Source organism: Hemitrygon akajei, chromosome 2, assembly GCF_048418815.1.
Source record: "Hemitrygon akajei chromosome 2, sHemAka1.3, whole genome shotgun sequence".
Taxonomy (NCBI): domain Eukaryota; kingdom Metazoa; phylum Chordata; class Chondrichthyes; order Myliobatiformes; family Dasyatidae; genus Hemitrygon; species Hemitrygon akajei.
Window position 1 is genome coordinate 152,871,085 of NC_133125.1, and position 16,448 is coordinate 152,887,532.

Genomic DNA, 16,448 nt, shown 5'->3' on the forward strand with positions numbered 1-16,448 from the left:
TATTGAGCAATGAGGGTTAGTTAGCAATCTTGTCGTGCGAGGCCCCTTGGGTAAGAGTGACCATAATATGGTGGAATTCTTCATTAAGATGGAGAGTGATATAGTTAATTCAGAAACAAAGGTTCTGAACTTAAAGCAGGGTAACTTTGAAGGTATGAGACGTGAATTAGCTAAGATAGACTGGCAAATGATACTTAAAGGGTTGACGGTGGATATGCAATGGCAAGCATTTAAAGATTGCATGGATGAACTACAACAATTGTTCATCCCAGTTTGGCAAAAGAATAAACCAGGGAAGGCACCTGTGGCTGACAAGGGAAATTAGGGATAGTATCAAGTCCAAAGAAGAAACATATAAATTAGCCAGAAAAGCGGCGCACCTGAGGACTGGGAGAAATTCAGAGACCAGCAGAGGAGGACAAAGGGCTTAATTAGGAAAGGGAAAAAAGATTGTGAGAGAAAGCTGGCAGGGAACATAAAAACTGACTGTAAAAGCTTTTATGGATATGTGAAAAGAAAAAGATTCGTCAAGACAAATGTAGGCCCCTTACAGTCAGAAACAGGTGAATTGATCATAGGGAACAAAGACATGGCAGACCAATTGAAGAACTACTTTGGTTCTGTCTTCACTAAGGAGGACATAAACAATCTTCCGGAAATAGTAAGGGACCGAGGGTCTAGTGCAGGCATGGGCAAACTACGGCCCGGGGGCCATATGCGGCCCGTTAAGCTTTTTAATCCGGCCCGCAGAACTTGATGAAATTATATTAATAAACCTTGTTAACGTTTTTTCCCCGCAATTCTGGCGTTTTCCCAATAGATGACGCACTCTATATACATTGACCTTTGTTGAGGTGCAGCGTATTATTCCACATTTGCGCTTTACTCTTTGACCTCTCACCCCTTCTGTAAAGATGAGTGGAGCTAAGAAAAGAAAAGTGGATAGAGAATGTCGGGTGTTTAATAAGGAGTGGACAACTAAATATCTTTTTACCGAACACCGATCAACTGCTGTACGCCTGATATGCCAAGAGACTGTGGCAGTTTTTAAAGAATATAATATCAGCTGTCACTTTGCCACAAAACATGCCAACTATGCTAGCAACCAGTCAACGAAAGAACGGGAAGCTAATGCTCAGAGGTTGGCAGCTAATTTACAGGCTCAACAAAATTTTTTTCACCGTCAAACTGCCATTCATGAGTCAAGTACCAAGGCGAGTTTTATGCTGTCATTCAAATTAGCAAAGGCCAGCAAGCCTCTGTCTGAAGGCGAGTTTTTAAAAGAACGTATGGTGGAGACAGCAGGTGTATTGTGTCCGGAGAGCAAAGACAAATTTGAAAAAATCAGTTTATCACGCAGGACAGTGACTCGCCGTGTGGAACTGATAGATGAAGATATAACCAGCGACTTAAATAAAAAGGCAGAGTCGTTCACGTTATATTCATTAGCACTGGATGAAAGCAACGATGTAAAAGACACTGCTCAGCTCCTCATTTTTATCCGAGGAATTAACAATACTTTTGAAATAACGGAGGAGTTTTTGACAATGGAGTCTCTGAAAGGAAAAACACGGGGAGAGGACTTGTATGACCGGGTGTCTGCTGTCATCGAAAATATGAAGCTCCCTTGGAGTAAACTTATCAACGTCACCACAGATGGATCTCCTAATTTGACAGGGAAAAATGTCAGCCTGATGAGGAGAATACAGAATAAAGTGAAAGATGAAAATCCTGACCAGGATGTTATTTTCCTTCACTGCATCATCCACCAGGAATCTCTATGTAAATCGGTATTACAGCTGAATCATGTTGTGAATCCTGTCGTAAAACTTGTCAACTTTATACGTGCAAGGGGACTTCAGCACTGTCAGTTCATCACATTCCTGGAGGAAACTGATGCGGATCACCAGGACCTACTTTATCACTCCCGTGTCCGCTGGTTAAGTTTGGGCAAAGTGTTTCAACGAGTATGGGAGCTCAAAGAGGAGATCGGTGCATTTTTGGAGTTACTGAGGAAGGCCGGCGAATTTCCTGAGCTGAGCAACAAGAGCTGGCTTTGTGACTTTGCGTTTGCTGTGGATATATTTTCACACATGAATGAACTGAACGTGAAGCTACAGGGGAAGGATCAGTTTGTGCATGACATGTACACAAACGTGAAAGCCTTTAAATCCAAGCTGGCTTTTTTCTCCAGGCAAATTTTGAATAAGTTATTCACTCATTTTCCCACACTAGCCATGCTGGAAGAGGCTGGCGCAAATGTGAAAAAATACAGCGAGTCACTGGATGCGCTGCACAGAGAATTCTGCCGTCGCTTTTCTGATTTTGAAAAAATTGACAAGTCACTTCAGTTGGTGGCCTGTCCCCTGTCACAAGATCCTGAAACAGCACCAGAGGAGCTACAGCTGGAACTGATTGACCTTCAGTCTGACCCCGTCTTAAAAGAGAAGTTCAACTCTCTTAAACTGAATGACTTTTATGCTTCACTTGGTAAAGAGGTGTTTCCAAACCTCCGGAGGACGGCACAGAAGATGCTGGCGTTGTTCGGCTCGACCTATTTGTGTGAACAGGCGTTCAGCGTCATGAACATCAACAAAGCCAGCCACAGATCCAAGTTAACTGACCAACACCTCAGATCCATCCTGAGAATCGCCACAACAAAACTAAATCCAGACTTTGATGCGCTGGCTAAAAAGGGAGACCAACAACACTGTTCCCACTGAAATTAAAAATAAGTTTCTTCGTTGTGTTATGTAAAAAATGCATTTGAAAATATTTTTTTTCAATAAGCCTTACATGTTACATGTCATTTCTGTTAAGTGATGGACATGAGTAGTGTGCAGGTGCACGTACGTTCTCAAAATAAAAAATGCGCTCCAGATCAAATAACGCGCTCCACATACTTGCGCGCTGTCACTGTTCTGTCCTTGTGCTGGTCGTTGTTGAGTTTTGGCACAGGGGACAATTGAATAAGAAGGAGCAGGACAAGTAGACCTGCATCTCCTACCATTTTTGAAATAAAGACAGTCAGGAGGAGAGTGATGATGATAATATCTTGAAGGATAACAGAATTTTCAGTGCTTTAAAATAATAACTGTTACTATTAAAAAAAAGCTGTATTTTATTCATTTAATTTTCAGTGTTTTAAAAGTCATTTCAATAAATAGCTAAATACCATGGGACTTCAAAGACAGATATTTTGTTGTAATGCATTTGTTCATTTTCAATTGAATTTAAAGCACATGTTTTCTACATATCCCATGATATTTTATTTTCTCTTATGAGGTGTATTACCAAAACACTCCGTCCATCTGCTCCTGGTCCGGCCCCCCTGTCAAATTTTAGAACCCTTTGTGGCCCACAAGTCAAAAAGTTTGCCCACCCCTGGTCTAGTGAGATGGAGAAACTGAGGGAAATGCATGTTAGTAGGGAAGTGGTGTTAGGTAAATTGAAGGGATTAAAGGCAGATAAATCCCCAGGGCCAGATGGTCTGCATCCCAGAGTGCTTAAGGAAGTAGCACAAGAAATAGTGGATGCATGAGTGATAATTTTTCAAAACTCCTTAGATTCTGGATTAGTTCCTGAGGATTGGAGGGTGGCTAATGTAACCCCACTTTTTAAAAAAAGGAGAGAAAAACCGGGGAATTATAGACCGGTTAGTCTGACGTCTGTGGTGGGGAAAATGCTAGAGTCGGTTATCAAAGATGTGATAAAGGCACATTTGGAAAGAGGTGAAATCATCGGACAAAGTCAGCATGGATTTGTGAAAGGAAAATCATGTCTGACGAATCTTATAGAATTTTTTGAAGATGTAACTAGTAGAGTGGATAGGGGAGAACCAGTGGATGTGGTATATTTAGATTTTCAAAAGGCTTTTGACAAGGTCCCACACAGGAGATTAGTGTGCAAACTTAAAGCACACAGTATTGGGGGTATGGTATTGATGTGGATAGAGAATTGGTTGGCAAACAGGAAGCAAAGAGTGGGAGTAAACGGGACCTTTTCAGAATGGCAGGCAGTGACTAGTGGGGTACCGCAAGGCTCAGTGCTGGGACCCCAGTTGTTTACAATATATATTAATGATTTAGATGAGGGAATTAAATGCAGCATCTCCAAGTTTGCAAATGACACGAAGCTGGGCGGCGGTGGTAGCTGTGAGGAGGATGCTAAGGGGATGCAGGGTGACTTGGATAGATTAGGTGAGTGGGCAAATTCATGGCAGATGCAATTTAATGTGGATAAATGTGAGGTTATCCACTTTGGTTGCAAGAACAGGAAAACAGATTATTATCTGAATTGTGGCCAATTAGGAAAAGGGGAAGTGCAACGAGAGCTGGGTGTCATTGTACACCAGTCATTGAAGGTGGGCATGCAGGTACAGCAGGCGGTGAAAAAGGCAAATGGTATGTTGACATTCATAGCAAAAGGATTTGAGTACAGGAGCAGGGAGGTTCTACTGCAGTTGTACAAGGCCTTGGTGAGACCATGCTAGAGTATTGTGTGCAGTTTTGGTCCCCTAATCTGAGGAAAGACATTCTTGCCATAGAGGGGGTACAAAGAAGGTTCACCAGATTGATTCCTGGGATGGCAGGACTTTCATATGAAGAAAGACTGGATCGACTAGGCTTATACTCACTGGAATTTAGAAGATTGAGGGGGGATCTTATTGAAACATATAAAATTCTAAAGGGATTGGACAGGCTAGATGCAGGAAGATTGTTCCCAATGTTGGGGAAGTCCAGAATGAGCGGTCACAGTTTAAGGATAAAGGGGAAGCCTTTTAGGACCGAGATGAGGAAAAACTTCATACAGAGAGTGGTGAATCTGCGGAATTCTCTGCCACAGGAAACAGTTGAGGCCGGTTCATTGGCTATATTTAAGAGGAAGTTAGATATGGCCCTTGTGGCTAAAGGGATCAGGGGGTATGGAGAGAAAGCAGGTACAGGGTACTGAGTTGATGATGATGATCAGCCATGATCATACTGAATGGCGGTGCAGGCTCAAAGGGCCAAATGGTCTACTCCTGCACCTATTTTCTATGTTTCTATAGCCGCTAAGGACCTGAAGCAAGCAGTTCATGTAAGGAAGTCCTCCAACATCACAGAGATGAAGCAGTTTTGTAAAGAACAATTGCCTAAAATTCCTGCAAGCCGATGTGCAGGACTGATCAATAGATACTGGAAACATTTGGTTGAAGTTGTTGCTGTACAAGGAGTTCACACCAATTACTGAAAGCAAAGGTTCACATACTTATTCCAACAAATATTGGATCACAGTGGAGGACACGTCTAAGATGCTAAAGAGGTAGTGCTGAGCAAACTTGTGGGCCTGAAGATAGGCAAGTCCACTGGACTTGATGGAATACATCCCAGGGTACTGGAAGAAATGGCAGAAATTATAATAGAGGCTTTGGTGATAATTTACCAAAATTCTCTGGACTCTGGGCAGGTCCCAGCAGATTGAAAGACAGCGAATGTCACACCACTGTTCAAAAAAAGAAGGATGTAGGCAAAAGACAGGTAACTCTAGGTCAGTTGATTTAACATCTGTAATTGGGAAAATGCCTGAAGCTATCATTAAAGAAGAAATAGCAAGGCATCGGGAAAGAAATGGATCTATCAGGCAGACACAACATGGATTCAGCAAAGGCAGGTCCTGTTTGACGAACAAAAATGGAGATCTTTGAGGATATAATGAACGCAGTGGATAGACGGGAACAGATGGAACTTATTGACTTGGGTTTCCAAAAGGTGTGTGATAAGGTGCTGCATAAAAGACTTATCCTTAAGTTAAGTATGCATAGAGTTGGGGGTGATGTATTAGCATGGATCGGAGATTGGTTAACTAATAGAAAGCAGAGAGTTGGGATACATGGGTGTTATTCTGGTTGGCAATCAGTGGTGAACAGTGTGCCGCAGGAGTAGGTGTTGGGCACGCAACTGTTCATGGCATACACTGATGATATGGAAGAGGGGATGAAGTGTAGTGTATCTAAGTTTGCTGATGACACTAAATAGAGAGGAAAAGCAAATTGTGTAGAAGATTTAGAGAGTCTGCAGAGAGATATAGAAAGGTTAAGTGAGTGGGCAAGGATCTGGCAGATGGAGTACAATGTTTGTTACTGAGAGGTCATCCACTTTGGAAGGACAAATGGAAAATCAAATTATTAACTAAATGGTGAAAAAACTGTAGCATGCTGGTGTCCAAAAGGACTTGGGACTACTTGTGCACGAATCACAAAAGGTTGGTTTGCAGGTGAGGCAGGCTATCAAGAAGGCAAATAGAATGTTGGCCTTCATTGCCAGAGAGATTGAATTTAAGAGCAGGGAGGTTATGCTGCAACTATACAGGGTACCAGTGAGGCCGCACCCAGAGTACTGTGTGCAGTTCTGATCTCCTTACTTGAGGAAGGATATACTGACTGTGCAGAGGAGGTTCAACAGATTGATTCCAGAGATGAGGTGTTTAGATTGTGAGGAGAGATTGAGTCGCCTGGGACTGTTCTCGCTGGAAATCAGAAGAATGATAGGTGATCTTATAGAAACATATAAAATTATGAATGGGATAAATGAACTAGAGGCAGGAAAGTTGCATCCACTGGTAGGTGAGACTAGAACTAGGGACATAGCCTCAAGATTCGGGGAAGTAGATTCATGACAGAGACAAGGAGAAAGTACTTTTCCCAGAGGATGGTGAATCTGTGGAATTCTCTGCCCAATGAAGCAGTGGAGGCTACCTCAGTAAATATATTTAAGACAAGGTTGGATAATTTTTTGCATAGTAAGGGAATTAAAGGTTATGGGGAAAAGGAGGTAGGTAGAGATGAGTCCATGGCCAGATCAGCCATGATCTTATTGAATGGCGAAGCAGGCTTGACAGGCCAGATGGCCAACTCCTGCTCCTACTTTTGTTCTATGTTGTCATTTTTCCCAATAAATAAATAAACGAACAAGTATGAAGTTTTTGTGTGTTATATTTAATTAGGTTCTCTTTATCTAGTGTTAGGGCATGTGAAGATCTGATTCCATTTTAGGTCATACTTATGCAGAAATAGAGAAAATTCTACAGGGTTCACAAACTTTCTAGCACCACTGTAGCAGTACTGTGACTGATGAAGCGATATCCTTTAGGACAGGATCCTCAATGTTAAATGGTATATGGCTGGGTCATTAGGTCCATCATATTGAATCATGACTCATTTACGGCTAAAAACCATAACTGAATCTATGATGTTTACAGTCAGTGATGGAAGTTTTAATGCGATTCAACGATCTATCGCTGCTTAAAAGACGGACTGTGGCCAGCACACTGACCCTTCAAGAAACCACTGGCGAGAGTGTTGGATGTGCTGGTCTGATGGTGCATTAAAAAAAAACAATGTTTCCAACTTGCAATACCAACTATCTTGCTGGCAAACGTATTATCACTGGTAAATAAATGTGATGATCTCAGAGCTAGGGTTAGACTATGAGGAGAGATTGATCTCAAACCTGGATGAGTATGCCACAGTTGTCATTGTATAGTTGAGTGTGTGCCTACGAAAACTTACTGTACATTCCCAAACCAAAAGCCATGGATCAACCAGGAGGCTCGTAGTTTGCTGAGAGCTAGATCTGTGGCATTTAAGTCTGGTGATCCAGGTCTGTATAAGAAACCAGGTATGACTTGCAGAGAGCTATTTCAAGAGCTAAGAAACAATTTCAGGAGTGGTTGGAGGTGACATTAGATGCATGTCCCTTTCTTTTTGCTGGATGAGACTGCAATTTAGGAAATTCCACAGGTACTGCACGTGGTTTTATGATCACAAAAAACAAATCAACAGGATAGGGTGTATAATTTGTTATAATAATTATTATTTCTATTTAAACAATGAAACCAACATACCCTTTAAGATCAGGTGAACTGTTTGAACAATGATGTCTGGCTGGATGATGGAAAGTTGATAAACACCTTTATCTCCAGATACAATATTTTGAAGAATAAATGATGCATTGGACAGGTTATAGTCAATGCGTCCTCTGTAGTTTTGTGATATGGCAGGTTTAGAAGATCCTGTGAGAGACTGCCACACTATATTTGTTCTGCTTTCATTTTTGATATTTTCACTGATTTTTTGCCATTGAGCCATTATTGCAGAACACCTTTCAAGCTCCTGTATTCCTGGGAAAAACACAGACTTGCCAGATGTACATGAAATGGTTGTTGTGATCGGTTCTGGAATAAACAAAGGCCATGATTATTCATCTGGATACAGAACTGACTCTTAATGGAAACCATTTCTCCTTCGTAATCAAAATTACAGTTTTGAAGAGCACCATTAAGTTTCCCCTTTGTTGTGATCAATATTAGTTTATCTGTTCCATTGACAACTGAAGTCCTGCATACTTGGTTTCATTCTGATAAATCTACGCACTTAAAGGATCCTAGTATTCTTAATATGGCGTGCAAAGGAATGGACATCGTTCTCAGTTTTTTGTTATTTATTTCTGGGCATCACTACCAAGGCCCATGGAACGTGAGCCACTTCTTAATGAAAAGTGTTACGTATCCCGTAACTGGATCACTTACCAGCAAAGATAGAGAGGTCCACTGAAGTCTGATGGTACCATTTTTAAACCGTTTTTATTTATAAAGGGGCACAAAAGGAAGGTTAATACAAACAATCAGATACCATAAGTCATCAATACTCAATCTAAAGTGCAGGTATAGTAATGATCAATCAGAAATAAGCTCTATCGTTGTCTAGGGGGATAATATCTTGTCCATTTGGAAAAATATAACAGTCATTCAAAAAGTCGACAGGCTTCAGCCTTCTGGGAACCACTGAGTTTCCCGTGTTGGAGAGAGAGAGAGAGAGAGAGAGAGAGAGAGTTTGGTGAGAAAAGGAACACTTCCCCAGGTCCTTCCGAAGCAACGCGGTGGAATCAGGAGAGCAGGCTTTCCTGTTGTTAGTTAAAAGCGATTGTCCGTGATTCCAGCCACAGACTCCCGATTCGGAATCTAACGCACGTGGCTTCCTTCAAAATGGCTTCCCGCTACGACGGGATCGCTATCGTGTCTCCTTGGTGCGTCTGAAGGGGCCATCCCCCCCAGACCCTCCTTTATACTTCCTCACGAGATCGCAGGTGTCAATCTCTCTCTCAATCAGCCCACTTTGCCCGAGGGCTTTACACGTGATCTTCATGAGACAATAGCCAGGGTCGCTTTATTCTGCTTCCCGGTGGAACGTGGTCTTCAGCACGTCTCCCTCTCTCTCCCATTTCCTGTGGCTGTTCCGCACGACTCTCTCTCTCTTGGGTCATTGACCCCCCCCCCCCCCCTTCACTAGGGCTCTTGCAATTCTCGCAAAGGAGGGGGCTGGTATCATAACAAAAGCAACACACATGAAATGCTGGAGGAACTCAGCAAGCCAGGCAACATCCATGGGAAAGAGTAAACAGTTGGCATTTTGGCTCGAGACCCTTCATCAGTGCAGTGCATTTGGTCTCAGACTGTAACGTTGACTGTTTACTCTTTTCCATGGATGTTGTCTGACCTGCTGAGTTTCAAAAACAAAGGCAATGATAGAGATCTCAAAAATTATAAGGCGAGCAGGAAGGAGCTCAAGAAGAAAATTAGGAGAGCCAGAAGGGGCCATGGGAAGGCCTTGGCGGACAGGATTAAGGAAAACCCCAAGGCATTCTACAAGTATGTGAAGAGCAAGAGGATAAGACGTGAGAGAAAAGGACCAATCAAATGTGACAGTGAAAAAGTGTGTATGGAACCGGAGGAGATAGCAGAGGTACTTAATGGATACTTTGCTTCAGTATTCACTATGGAGAAGGATCTTGGCGATTATAGAAATGACTTGCAGCGGGCTGCAAAGCTTGAGCATATAGATATTAAGAAAGAGGATGTGCTGGAGCTTTTGGAAAGCATCAAGTTAGATAAGACACCAGGACCAGACGAGATGTACCCCAGGCTACTGTGGGAGGCGAGGGAGGAGATTGCTGAGCCTCTGGCGATGATCTTTGCATCATTAGTGGGGACAGGAGAAATTCCGGAGGATTGGAGGGTTGTGGATGTTGTTCCCTTATTCAAGAAAGGAGTAGAGATAACCCAGGAAATTATAGACCAGAGAGTCTTACTTCAATAGTTGGTAAATTGATGAAAAAGATCCTGAGAAGCAGGATTGACAAACATTTGGAGACGTATAATATGTTAAGGAATAGTCAGCATGGCTTTGTCAAAGGCAGATCATGCCTTACGAACCTGATTGATTTTTTTGAGGATGTGATGATGAAGGTATGAGGATATCAAGGATGTGAATACTGAAGCAAAGTATCCATTAAGTACCTTCACATTGATGAAGGTAGGGCAGTAGATGTAGCGTATATGGATTTCAACAAGGCATTTGATAAGGTACCCCATGCAAGGCTTATTGAGAAAGTAAGGAGGCATGGGATCCAAGGGGACATTGCTTTGTGGATCCAGAACTGGCTTGCCCACAGAAGGCAAAGTGTAGTTGTAGACGGGTCATATTCTGCTCGGAGCTCAGTCACCAGCAGTGTGCCTCAGGGATCCGTACTGTGACCCCTTCTCTTCGTGATTTTTATAAATAACCTGGATGAGGAAGTGGAGGAAGGGGATGGTAAATTTACTGATGACACAAAGATTGGAGGTGTTGTGGATAGTGTGGAGGGCTGCCAGAGGTTACAGTGGGACATTGATAGGATGCAAAACTGGGCTGAGAAGTGGGAGATGGAGTTCAACCCAGTTAAGTGTTAGGTGGTTCATTTTGGCAAGTCAAACAGGCTGGCAGAATATAGTATTAATGGTAGGACTCTTGACAGTGTGGAGGATCATAAGGATCTTGGGGTCCGAGTCCATATGACACTCAAAGCTGCTGCACAGGTTGACTCCGTGGTTAAGAGGGCGTACAGTGCATTAGTCTTCATTAATTGTGGGGTTGAATTTAGGAGCTGGAAGGTAATGTTGCAGCTATATAGAACCCTGGTCAGACCCCATTTGGAGTACTGTGCTCAGTTCTGGTCGCCTCACTACAGGAAGGATGTGGAAACCATAAAAAGGGTGCAGATAAGATTTACAAGGATGTTGCCTGGATTGGGGAGCATTCCTTACAAGAACAGTTTGAATGAACAGGGTATTTTCTTCTTGGAGTGATGGAGGATGAGATGTGACCAGATAAGAGGTGTACAAGATGATGAGAGGCATTGATTGTATGGATAGTCAGAGGCTTTTTTTTTCCCCCAGGGCTGAAATGTCTAGCATGAGAGGGCACAGTTTTAAGGTGCTTGAGAGTAAGTACAGAGGAGATGTCGGGGTAAGTTTTTTTTACTCAGAGAGTGGTGAGTGTGTGGAATGGTCTGCCAGCGGTGGTGGTGGAGGCAGATACGATAGGGTCTTTTAAGAGACTACTGAATAGGTATATGGAGCTTAGAAAAATACAAGGCTATGGGTAACCCTAGGTAAATTCTAAGGTAAGGTCATGTCCAGCACATCTTTGTGGGCTGAAGGGCCTGTATTGCGCTGTAGGCTTTCTACGTTTCTATCCGGAAAGTAGTACAAGTTGCAGCAACTACTTGATCCTTCAGAGTGAGTGATACCAATTAGGTGTCATCAATTTCCAGTGACAAATGCTGATCAAAGGACCAATCACTGAGAGTGCCACTGCCCACTAACCAATTACTGAAAGTCCCCCTCAGAGTTACAAACTATCCATGATTTATTTCACCCACTGTGATCATTCACCAACTACAATTGGCAATAAAGTCATCGTCCTAATCAATCCTTCTCTTTCACCACTGGTGGACAGTGTCTACCATCAACCAAATGCACTGCACCTAGGCAATTCTGACTTGTTCATTGTAATTTTGTGACCACCAGCAGTAGCCCCAGGGGTATTTAAAACATCCTATAGTAGGAGTTCAATTAATGACATGCCAACACCATCCCACCACATCAGGGGCATGGTGAAATACTCAACAGACAATAGGTGCAGGAGTAGGCCATTTGGCCCCTCGAGCCAGCACTGCTATTCAATGTGATCATGGCTGATCATCCACAATCAGTAACCAATTCCTGCCCTCTCCCCATATCCCTTGACTCCGCTATCTTTAAGAGCTCTATCTAACTCTTTCTTGAAAACATCCAGAGAATTGGCTTCCACTGCCTGCTGAGGCAGAGCATTCCATAGATCCACAACTCCCTGGGTGAAAAAGTTTTTCCTCAACTCCATTCTAAATGGCCTACCCCTTATTCTTAAACTGTGGCCTCTGGTTCTGGACTCCCCCAACATCGGGAACATGTTTCCTGCCTCTAGCATGTCCAATCCCTTAATAAACTTATATATTTCAATCAGATCCTCTCTCATCCTTCTAAATTCCAGTGTATACAAGCCCAGTCGCTCCAATCTTTCAACATATGACAGTCCCGCCATCCCGGGAATCAACCTCATCCCGGGAACCTACGCTGCACTCCCTCAATAGCAAGAATGTCCTTCCTCAAATTTGGAGACCAAAACTGAACACAATACTCCAGATGTGGTCTCACCAGGGCCCTGTACAACTACAGAAGGACCACTTTGCTCCTATACTCACTCCCCTTGTTATGAAGGCCAACATGCCATCAGCTTTCTTCACTGTCTGCTGTACTTGCATGCTTACTTTCAGTGATGATGAACAAGGACACCTAGATCTCATTGTCCTTCCCCTTTTCCTAACTTGACACCATTCAGATAGTAATCTGCCTTCCTGTTCTTGCCACCAAAGTGGATAACCTCCCATTTATCCACATTAAAATGCATCTGCCCACTCACCCAACCTTTCCAAGTCACCCTGCATTCTCCTAACATCCTCCTCATATTTCACACTGCCACCCAACTTTGTGTCATCTGCAAATTTGCTAATGTTACTTTTAATCCCATCATCTAAATCATATATGTCAAACTCAAGGCCCGCGGGCCAAATCCGGCCCGTGGTGGAATTATCTTTGGCCCGTGAGATAATATCTAATTACTATTAAAGCTGGCCCCAGTAATCGAAGCGCCTATGGCGTATGATATGGCTAATGCTGAGTTTACTCAGGTACCAGGTTTTCAGAGTTTTTAGTGTTTATTCGGCAGTCTTGCTCGGCAGTCTTCTTCATAAGAAATGGAATTTGTAAAGTGAAACACTTTGTAGGTATAGCAGAGACTGAGACACAAGAGAGCAGGCTGAAAAAACGGAGGCAACGAAAGCTGCGTTCGCACGCGTCCGACTGATCCGGCCCGCATGAAGCTGCATTTTGCTCAATCCGGCCCGTGACCTAAAATGAGTTTGACACCCCTGATCTAAATCATTAATATATATTGTAAATAGCTGCGGTCCCGGCACCAAGCCTTACGGTACCCCACTAGTCACTGCCTGCCATTCTGAAAAGGACCCGTTAATCCCTACTCTGTTTCCTGTCTGCCAACCAATTTTCTATCCATGTTAGTACCCTACCCACAATACCATGTGCTCTAATTTTGCCCACTAATCTCCTGTGTGGGACCTTATCAAAGGTTTTCAAAAGTCCAGGTACACTACATCCATTGGCTCTCCCTTGTCCATTTTCATAGTTACATTCTCAAAAAAAATTCTCAACAAATTCTCAATATTCTCAACATGCCAGAATGATTGCAGCTCTAACAATACCCTTGCAGGCACATTTGCTGGAGCTGTGGGGAGGGTTTAAACTAGTTTGGCAAGGAGACAGGAATCAGAAAGATGAGTCAGATGATGGGGCAATTGGTAGGCAGACTGTCAGGAAGGATAGGCAGTTGATAGGGCAAAATTGTAGTCAGTTGGATAAGATGAGTGCAATAAGTACTTTCAAGCAAGAAGTACCAGGAACAAGGGTGATGAACTTACAGCATGGGTCAGTACATGGTGTGATGTTGTGGCCATTACAGAGATTTGGCTGTCACAAGGGCGGGAATGGCTACGGAATGCTCCAGGACTTAGATGTTTCAAACGTGACAGAAAGTGAGGTAAAACTGGTTTCCGAATGGCAATGCTAATCAGGCATAGTATCACAGCTACAGAAAGGTCATGCAGGGATTGTCTAATGAGACTGAGGGTAGAAGGTCAGAGACATGAAAGGAACAATCACTATTGGGGCTATTCAATAGCGCCCCCCACCCCATGGCAACAGAAACACTCAGGAGCAGATTTTGGAAAGGTGCAGTTGTCATGGGTAGCTTAAATCTCCCCAATTCTGATTGGCACCCCGAGTGCAAATGGTTTAGCTGGAGCAGAATTTGTTAGGCGTGTGAAAAAGGATTCCTGACACAATATGTAGACATGGTGATCAAAGAAGAGACCAAACTTGATCTGGTACTAGACAATTAACCTGGTTAGGTGACAGATCTCTCATATCGGAGAAAGTGACCACAATTCCATGGCCTTTTAATAGCTTTGGACAGGGTAGAAGCATACAGTATTGGAAAGCATATAATTAGGAAAGGGTTAATTATGATGCTAGTAGGTAGAAACTTGGGAGTGTGGGTTGGGAACAGATATACATAGGAATATGCACAACAAATGTGGAGACTGTTTAGGAGCACCTGTATATGGCTCTGAAGAGGTTTGATCCACTGAGGCAGAGGAAGGATAGAAAGCTAGAAGGGGGCAAGAGAAAGCATTGCTGAGTAGGATAAGGAAAACCTCAAGTCATTTTACAGGTATGTGAAAAACAGAAGGATGACGAGATTGAGGGTGGGACCAACCGTGGATATCAAGGATATGCCTGGAGTCAGAGGAGGTAGAGGAGATCATTAATAAATACTTTGCTTCAGTAATCACCAGTGAGAAGAATCTTGACATTGTGAGGACAGCATAAAACAGGCTGGTACGTTAGAACATAGAAATGTTAATACTCAACGTCAAAAAACATTAGGATAGATAAACCCACAGGGCCATATGTGATATAGCCCAGGTTACTACAGGAAGCGAAAGAAGGGATTGCTGTGCTATTGGCGATGACCTTTGCGCCTCACTGGCCGCAGAAGTAATACCAGATAATTGGAGGGTGGCAAATGTCAGTCCTTTGTTCCAGTAACGACAACCCTGGGAATTATAGAGCAGCAAGTCTCACTTCAGTGGTTAGCAAATTATTGGGGATTACGAGTCTGATTAGGGAGAAACAGTCCGATTAAGGATAGCATGGCTTTGTCGGACTCACGAGCTTGAAATAATTCTTTGAGAATGTGAGGAAAACACTGATGAAAACAAGCCATGGATGTGCTGTATATCAATTTCAGTAAGGCATTTGATAAGGTTCTCCATGGTCGGCTCACTCAGAAAGTTAGGGGACTTGAAATCCAGGGAATCTGGGCTATGTCGACTCAAAACTGGCTTGCCCATGAAAGGCGGAGTCACGGAGCACTACAGCACAGAAACAGGCCTTTTGGACCAACTAGAACTGTTATTATTCCTCATTCCCATCAGCCTGCACCTGGACCATAGCCCTCCACACTCCTCCCAACCATGTACTCTACTTATCCAAACATAATTTTGACATCTAACCAGCATTCACCATTTCTGTTGGCAGCTTATTCCACTCTCACCACTTTCTGCGTAAATAAGTTCCCCCTCATGTTCCCCTTATACATTTTACCTTTCACACTTAACCTACGACTTCTAGATCTAATTTCACCAAACCTCAGTGGAAGAAGCCTGCTTGCATTTAGCCCTCACAATTTTGTGTGCCACTGTCAAATCTGCCCTCATTCTCTTGCACTCCAAGGAGTAAAATCACGACCTATTCAGCCCTTTCCTGTAACTCAGGTCCTCAAGTTCAACAACATCCTTGTAAATTTTCTCTGTATTATTTCAATCTTACTGAATCATTCCTGTAGGTAGGTGACCAGAACAGCACACAATACACCAAATTAGACCTCACCAACATCATCAACCTAACAAACTCCTGGACTCAATACTTTGATTTATGAAAGCCAGAGTCGTAAAAGCTTAATGTTGCAGCTATATAGGACCCTGGTCAGACTCCACTTGGAGTACTGTGCTCAGTTCTGGTTGCCTCATTACAGGAAGGATGTGGAAGCCTTAGAAAGGGTACAGAGGAGATTTACAAGAATGTTGCCTGGATTAGGGAGCATGCCTTATGAGAATAGGTTGAGTGAACTCGGCCTTTTCTCCTTGGAGCGACGGAGGATGAGAGGTGACCTGATAGAGGCATATAAGATGATGAGAGGTATTGATCGTGTGGATAGTCAGAAGCTTTTTCCCCAGGGCTGAAATGGTTGCCACAAGAGCTGAGCGAAGGGCGCTGAGTAGGCTACGGTCAATTATGGAAAACTCTGAACATCCTCTACATAGCACCATCCAGAGACAGAGAAGCAGTTTCAGCGACAGGTTACTATCGATGCAATGCTCCTCAGACAGGATGAAGAGGTCAATACTCCCCAA